The sequence below is a fragment of the Limulus polyphemus genome, unplaced genomic scaffold (assembly GCF_000517525.1).
Source record: "Limulus polyphemus unplaced genomic scaffold, Limulus_polyphemus-2.1.2 Scaffold1551, whole genome shotgun sequence".
NCBI lineage: Eukaryota > Metazoa > Arthropoda > Merostomata > Xiphosura > Limulidae > Limulus > Limulus polyphemus.
This window is the reverse complement of record NW_013667161.1, coordinates 247,502-254,931: the sequence shown is the minus strand read 5'-3', so window position 1 is coordinate 254,931 and position 7,430 is coordinate 247,502. Positions and strand designations below refer to the sequence as shown.

General features: G+C 34.1%; 1 protein-coding gene across 4 annotated transcripts in view; it reads left to right on the top strand.

Annotated features, from left to right (window-relative positions):
- The first annotated feature begins 545 nt into the window (after positions 1-545).
- LOC106464060 (calmodulin-binding transcription activator 2-like) overlaps positions 546-7,430 on the top strand; it is a 67,427-nt gene continuing 60,542 nt past the window's right edge. For 3 of the 4 annotated variants that reach the window (XM_022391722.1, XM_022391723.1, XM_022391724.1), the window contains exon 1: positions 576-640. The gene's annotated coding sequence lies outside the window, so the exon portion shown is untranslated. Of the gene's footprint in view, positions 641-7,430 lie in introns of all 4 variants that reach the window. The other variant, XM_013924171.2, reaches the window with a different exon arrangement.

Here is a 7,430-nt window from a genome sequence, read left to right as displayed (position 1 = left end):
GATAAGCTTGTAGGAATCAAAAATATGTGTATATGTTGGTCGACAAATAAAATATAGCCTTAGATAAATAATTAGATCAATATAGATAAATTTTGATGATTTAGTAATTGTCATAGTAATTGTATATGATATCGATATTATGTAATTTTTACAGGTTTTATAGATTTATAAATGCCTTAAATTCCTCAATATATCGAATCAACGCATGCACTGCATTAACATTATACCTAATATGTGACATTTTATAATTCTAAATCAAATATATATATACATGCTACTTTAATGTTCTGTAGCACGATGCATTTCAAAAAATCAGGATCATTCTAAAAAATGTAATGTTTTTCTTTAAGATCCATAGATATCTTTTTGGTTAATTGATCGATTTATTAAAAATGTCGGTGGCTTTGTTTGTGTTAATATTAAGTGCTTTCAGTGATTCCTTTATCAGTTGGAATTACCTGTATATATATCAATGTTGATAAAGTGGAAAGGACGTATAACATTTTAAACGTACTTGCCTCTTATATATCTCATTTTCTTCACAACAGATCAAAGCCGACCGAAACTACCGTGCAACCTGGAGACTATTCCAAAAGTGGATCATTTCTCTTCCCAGCGCCATCGCTGGAATACTAACGAGGTAGGTGATCACCATTTTGTCCAAACATCATCGGATCCTCTGTAAAAAAAGCAATTATTGAGCTTACAGAGAGTCGATTTTTTTATGAGTACTCTCATCTCTCAGAAATTGTAAAGAATGTTTACAAAAACAAACAAGCAAAGAATTTATATTGTTATTTTTTAGCTGTTATCCAGAACATTAAGAATGTCGAAAGTTCAGTCTCTAATTTAATATAATTTGTTATATATATAGGTACTTAATATAAAGTTAGTTGATCTATTTTACCGTCCATAATTCAAAAATTGGTCATCAGAGAACTATAACATTTGATAGTTGAGGTTTTTGAAAATGCGATTCCATTGTCGAAAGTAATTCTTACCAGGAGGCACTATAGCGCAAGTTGCATACTGGTGACAGTATAAAGACAACATCAAACATCTAACAATTTATTCTACCATTATAAATCATTCCTGTTAGTTTATCACTGAACATTAGAAATGTTGTAGTAAAGCATCACTACAACCTTGATAATAACGCTAGTGCAACATAAGATAAAATCGACATTAAAACAGCGACCATCCAGCAGTGATTGTTATGGGAAGCTTATAAACAAATAGTTTGTCTACCAAATAAGATAGGTCTGTCCCTGTTACTTAAGTAATTTAGGATTACGGGCGCTAGAATAGGCCAACTAACTTTGTATGTCACTACCCCAATATGAATATCCTCCTGTATGCATTCTTACTATGTGCATTTTCATATGCACTGCTTTTTTTTTTAAGATTATATAATACTTATTTCTGTTTCTCTTCTGGTTAAATTGCTTTTTGTATTTCTATACCAGTGCATTTATTTACAGTTTGTTGATGCTCTAGATTTTTTAGTTGTATATGTGTATAAAGATGTTTTAAGACTTATAGAAGAGATATGAATTTACAAAATTATGTAGTATTCGGGTAGTCGATAAGGCCCTTTTTGTCACGAGCCGGGCGTGCTTTAGTGATTAAGGTGATCGGACCGTGATTGTGAGTATTCAAGGTTCGCGGCCCATTGCGTTAAAAACTACGTTCTACACTTTGGGACGTGGGTGCGCTACAGCGGGTTGAATACGGTATGTAGAAACGATTTGAATTTTGAAATCATCAAGTCACGTGACAAGCACAGCCGATGTAAAGTGGCAGTAGAACGGAATGTATCATAACTATATTTTAACATTGTTTGACATCACGTAGGTCATGTGATACCACCGAAAATTTATCACTTTTGGGAACGGTATGTAACAGCTTTTTTTTCGGAATGTGTCAGAACTATATTTTAACATTGTTTGACATCACTTAGATGATGTGATACCACCGAAAATTTATCACTTTTGGGAACAGTATGTAACAGCTTTTCTTTCGACGCAATATATTCGTACACTCAGATTGAGATCTGGGATTTAGATTTTATTAAGACAAAGATATCCCTTGTGTATCAAGTTGATGTACCAGGCCCAGCCAAAAAGAAACCTGCAACAAGTCGTACCCCAACCATTATAAGCAAATTGCGGCATCTTGTAACTGGTGGGTATTCACGAATACAAATGCCAATGGCAAAAGCCGTCCACGTAACCCAAGGAACAGTAAGCAACATAATCAAGAAGAATATCTGTCTGGAAAACCGACACACGTCACGTGTAGACAAGTTGCTTCCACAGCATATCCCTTGAACCGTCTATACCCCAAACAGGCGGAGAATGAAATGGGTATTCATACTATTCTATACGAAGAAATACTGGTCAAATCGCCTGACACAGGACCTAATGATTTCTGTGCGACCGGATTGACTGTTGAAACGGGCGCTGAGAAACAGTCGTCCTCGTACATTAGATGAATTATGGAAAATATTTCAGAAGGGGGGTATGTTTTCAGCCTTGACAGTCTTATGACAGAGTATCTTGTAATGGAAACTGCGCTGCAGGACTATTTTCAAGATACACCGTAATGGTCAAACGTGGCGACATGGACTTTAACGACTTGGCAAGGTTCCAAAATCTTTTTACTATAACCTACTCAACGTCTGAATAAAAGAAACTGTCAAATGCCACTACTTGGTCACGTAAGATTTGGCGGTGTGTGCTGTTGAATAGCTGTTTTTCCTTTAGCTTATCAGTTCAAAATTGGGGACGGCTTTAGGTAGATAACCCTTGATTAGATTTGCGTGAAGCTCCAAAACACTTTTATTTTATCACAGTAAATGTCACAACTATTCTGCGAAAAGCACGATGTTGTTTTACATGATCAACATTTTGGTCATTCAGTTTAAAAGTGATGGGTGATTTTTAACTTACGTTTTTGTTGTTGTTTTTTAGAATATATGGGCACTTATGAACTGTCGTAATGCTTCATTCAAACACTGGAAGTCAAAGAAAGCCCTCAAAATTATTTGTGACCACAATTGATCTTATTTTAATTTAATTAACTGTGATTATTTGGTTTTCAGCTATGTTTCAGTTTTGATTTTAAAATTTCCCTTTTTGTGCTGTATATATCCAACTGCTACATTATAGCCTTTCTGATTATAATTAGACCTATTGTATAGATTAGATCTGTTCAAATATTGAGGAGAATATTAATGTTTTTTTTTTGTATGCATTGATATAGAGTGATTTATCAAACTTGAATATTAATACGTGTATGTATTGAACGTATATGTGTTTGTCTATAATCAGGGTTAAATAACATAAGTAGTGTAATGTATGTTGTTTAATGTCACTTGTATTCGTGCCTTGAAAATTGTTAGCAAGACCATAAAATAAAGAATTACTCAATAGTCTAATAAATGAGAGCTTCTGTTAACAGAGATATAATATGGTGTAGACGTAAAAATCTGTAGCTTCGTATGTTTTGTGTCACGGTTTCAACTAGTTGTTTAGAAATCGCTGCTTGCTTGCGTTACCAGACTCTAATCGATAACTTTGTGATTGTCGTCGTTGTGATACTAGTAACCCCGCTATTAGTGGTATTTGCTATAATAACGCCGTCAATAACGTTTTTGTACGAGTAATCCGCTGCGCTATGAGCAATTATGAGATCATAATTAATATTTTACTTCGAGTAACCCTGCCAACAGCTACGGGTTACTATGATGGCATCATAAGCGTTGATATTGTTGTCCACACTTGTGTTATGAACTACTTGATTCTAGGTTAAAGATCAAAATCACAGCAAATATTTTTAATGTGGAAGTGAGGTGCGCTAAGAACCTTGAACTTTGTAAATTTCAGGTTTTATAACTCGGTTTATGCAAAAAAGAAATTAAAACATAAACAGCTGAAAAATTTTTCATCTTTATAACATTGTAAATAAAAGTTGAATATTGGTTATTTTTTAGTGATCACTATATGTCTTGACTCTGTGTCAGAGTCTTTGGCTTACACTTAGTAAGTGCTTCTTTTGTTCCAGACGTGGACTCAACTACATTACATGTAATACAAGTTGTCTCCATTGCTGTTTCGCTGTGGTCAGACTTGTCTTATTAACCGCTCCAAAGTTAATTTTCTGGCCTTGAGGAGCCTATTTCAGATCGTTAATCTTGATTCATTGGAACCAAGCCTGAGCTGTACTTGCTTTTTCACAAGTAGCATTGACATGCTAAACAACAAGTTGGATTTCTGACCAAATATTTTGCCATAACAACAGGAATGTTTGTGTATTACAAGTCCTGTTGATATCTGTGGGTATTTTGATTTGTAAGCACATTGCAGATACGTTTTATACCCACTGTGTAAATCGCCAGTTAAACCAAAATGTTCCCGTCACAGTCTTTCACACTTGGAATAACAAAATACTGTATGTTCGTTTAACTGCCTCTATAAGCTTAAATTCTTCCACCACTTCGAAACTAGGTGAGCAGCTATCACCAGTCTGCAATCTTTATCGATCATCAAGACTTCATTGATGGAAGACATTATATGAAGTCAAGGAATATAATTTACATGCCCCAGTCCTTCAGCATACCCTGACATTCGTGGAGATCGTGCTATCACAAATCTCATTTGTTTGAATTACCTCGGATTTTTCACCACTTTAAAAACTAGTATTGCCAGTTTTCGACAGTCGAGCTGGAACCATTAATGAACAACTGTTCACTAAATGATAATGTTTATGACGTAGTGAAAAGTTCTAATAATTCAATGAAATATTAATTAATATAACGCTAAAGGCCTTCAGCAACAGTTTAATCTCACAAATAATGGCTGTTCACACGTGACTACATGGGATGTCGTCAATTCATTGTGAATTTACGTCAGTAATTATTTTTACATTTTTTGATACGATTAAGGAAAGAACGTTTTTCATGCTCAAATAGCATTTCTGTTGATCATAATGGTTTCAGACGTTTCACTATTAGGCTTACAACACTGTTGAATAGTTTCATACACAACCCAGCATAGCCAATAATTACAGCTATTTCATGTGTCAATTTTTCAGTCTTATCAACCTATAATAATATCCCATTTCTCCAACTTATTCACAACTTTTTGACGTGTTGTACAAATTTTAACATTACTAATCTACCTATTTCATGTGTGTCTGTACTTACAATTAAATAATTCCCATGTATGGGATTTTGAGTGGTTCACGTCACATGTTTCAGGAATCTCCTTATACTTTGACAAGTTAATTAAGTTATGATGATTACTGATTATTTAAATGAAGATATTATTAAGTTAACAATGATAGTTTGTATTGTTCTAAATTTTAAAAGTTTCTTCAGTCATGTCTACTACCTTGATAAGACTAATGCTGGCTTACAATAAACAATATTTGTAGTTAGTTCTATAGATCATAACTCGTCTCGAGCTTGCCTTCTTTCATAGATTATCTTCAGTCTTTTATATAAAATGCTGTATATATCTTGCAAAAATATGTATTCATATCCCTGAGTATATAGTATCATACGCACCTGTACATCGTAATGTTACACTTGAAAGCACTTGATTTAAGATTATAAACTCCTGATATTAAGCAAATTTGTGTAATTGACATATAAGCATGACGTATTTAAATGTTGAGGACAAAGTTTTGCTAGTTTAATTTATCTAATTAGTATAACTTGTGTTCTTCACAATTCTAGCAGGGTATTTTGTTTCCTGTTTCAGAAATTGTGACTTTTGATAAACATATATTTGGTATTGAATTTCCTATTTGGAACTACATTATTTAGTATAAACGAAACCACAAAAATATAGAGACGATGCGCACTTGTAAGTTTGGCTGTTGTTGTTTTTTAATAATGATCTAACAAGAGTTTAGAGGGTACTCTGGTGTTCCATCATCCACACTGTATTATATGTCGTCTATAATAATTCTTCGTGATAAGGTGTCTACACTGTCAGATTTATTTCAAACTGCTGTGAATGGTGGATGATGATGTGATTTAAATATATTAAGAATGAAACTGAATTTATACACGTTAGTGGCTGAAAATTCGTTATTAAAAAAACACCTGATCTTCTGTTTTGAAATATTAGCAGCGTACTTCGATCATGTATCACACGTTGTATGGTGTATAAAATTCGTTATTAAAAAACCACATGATCTTCTGTTTTGAAATATTAGCAGCGTACTTCGATCATGTATCACACGTTGTATGGTGTATAAAATTCGTTATTAAAAACCATAGGATCTTCTGTTTTGAAATATTAGCAGCGTACTTCGATCATGTATCACACGTTGTATGGTGTATAAAATTCGTTATTAAAAAACCATAGGATCTTCTGTTTTGAAATATTAGCAGCGTACTTCGATCATGTATCACACGTTGTATGGTGTATAAAATTCGTTATTAAAAACCACATGATCTTCTGTTTTTATGATCGAAGTACGCTGCTAATATTTCATACACCATACAACGTGTGATACAAAGTTTGTGTATTGGTTTTCTTGTTGAGCAGAACAGATGTGAAGAGTGATTTGTCCTCTGTGTTTTGCCTGCGGTATGTCCAATGTATTGGTCCCCCCCTCTCCCCCTGCCCTCAATATTTTGACAGTAGTTGATTTAGAATATTGAATTAGTATTCAGTCCAGGTAATGGCATGACAAATTATTGGATATGGGTTTTGGGTCGCTCATACACGATGACACGAAATCGATGGACACAGTCTGTAACGCCTCTGGGCCAGGTTGGACCTAGTGGTTAGTATTCTGAACTATGGTTTGCTCCTCACTCCACAAAATTGCGCTCCGCACTTTTGGGTCGTGGCTGTGTTATAGGAGTGATGGTCAGCCCCTGATATTAGAGTAATCCAACAATTGATAGTAGATGCCGTTTGTAGCTGCTCTCCTCTAGTCTTATCATTAAATACGGTAGTACTTAATAGTAGGGATTGTGGCTAAACAAAAGGGCGGTCATAAAAATAGCCTGCTTAAAACCACCTTTAAAATGTCTGAATATCAACAATGACTATTTCACGGTATTAGATGAGCAAAACTAAAGCTTATTGTACTTATAAGGCCGCCTAAATCGGTATATACGTGTTTATGGAGTGAATCAAAATTTCACTGTTTCAACGAAATAAGTAAGTAAGTAAGTTACTTTTCCAGACAAATATACAGAAAAAATGACGAACCTTATCGCCCTGATTCTTTTGCAGGATTCTTCCATCTGGGGTTCCAAATATTTTTTATTTTTTTTACCGAAAAGGGTACTAGTACTTATGTATATATACACCTGGAAAAAAGTTAAGCACCCCCAAATATTCTTCAGGATTGCTTATTGAAAATAAGGTTTAATTTTCATGATGTTGAGCAATGTTCATAATTTC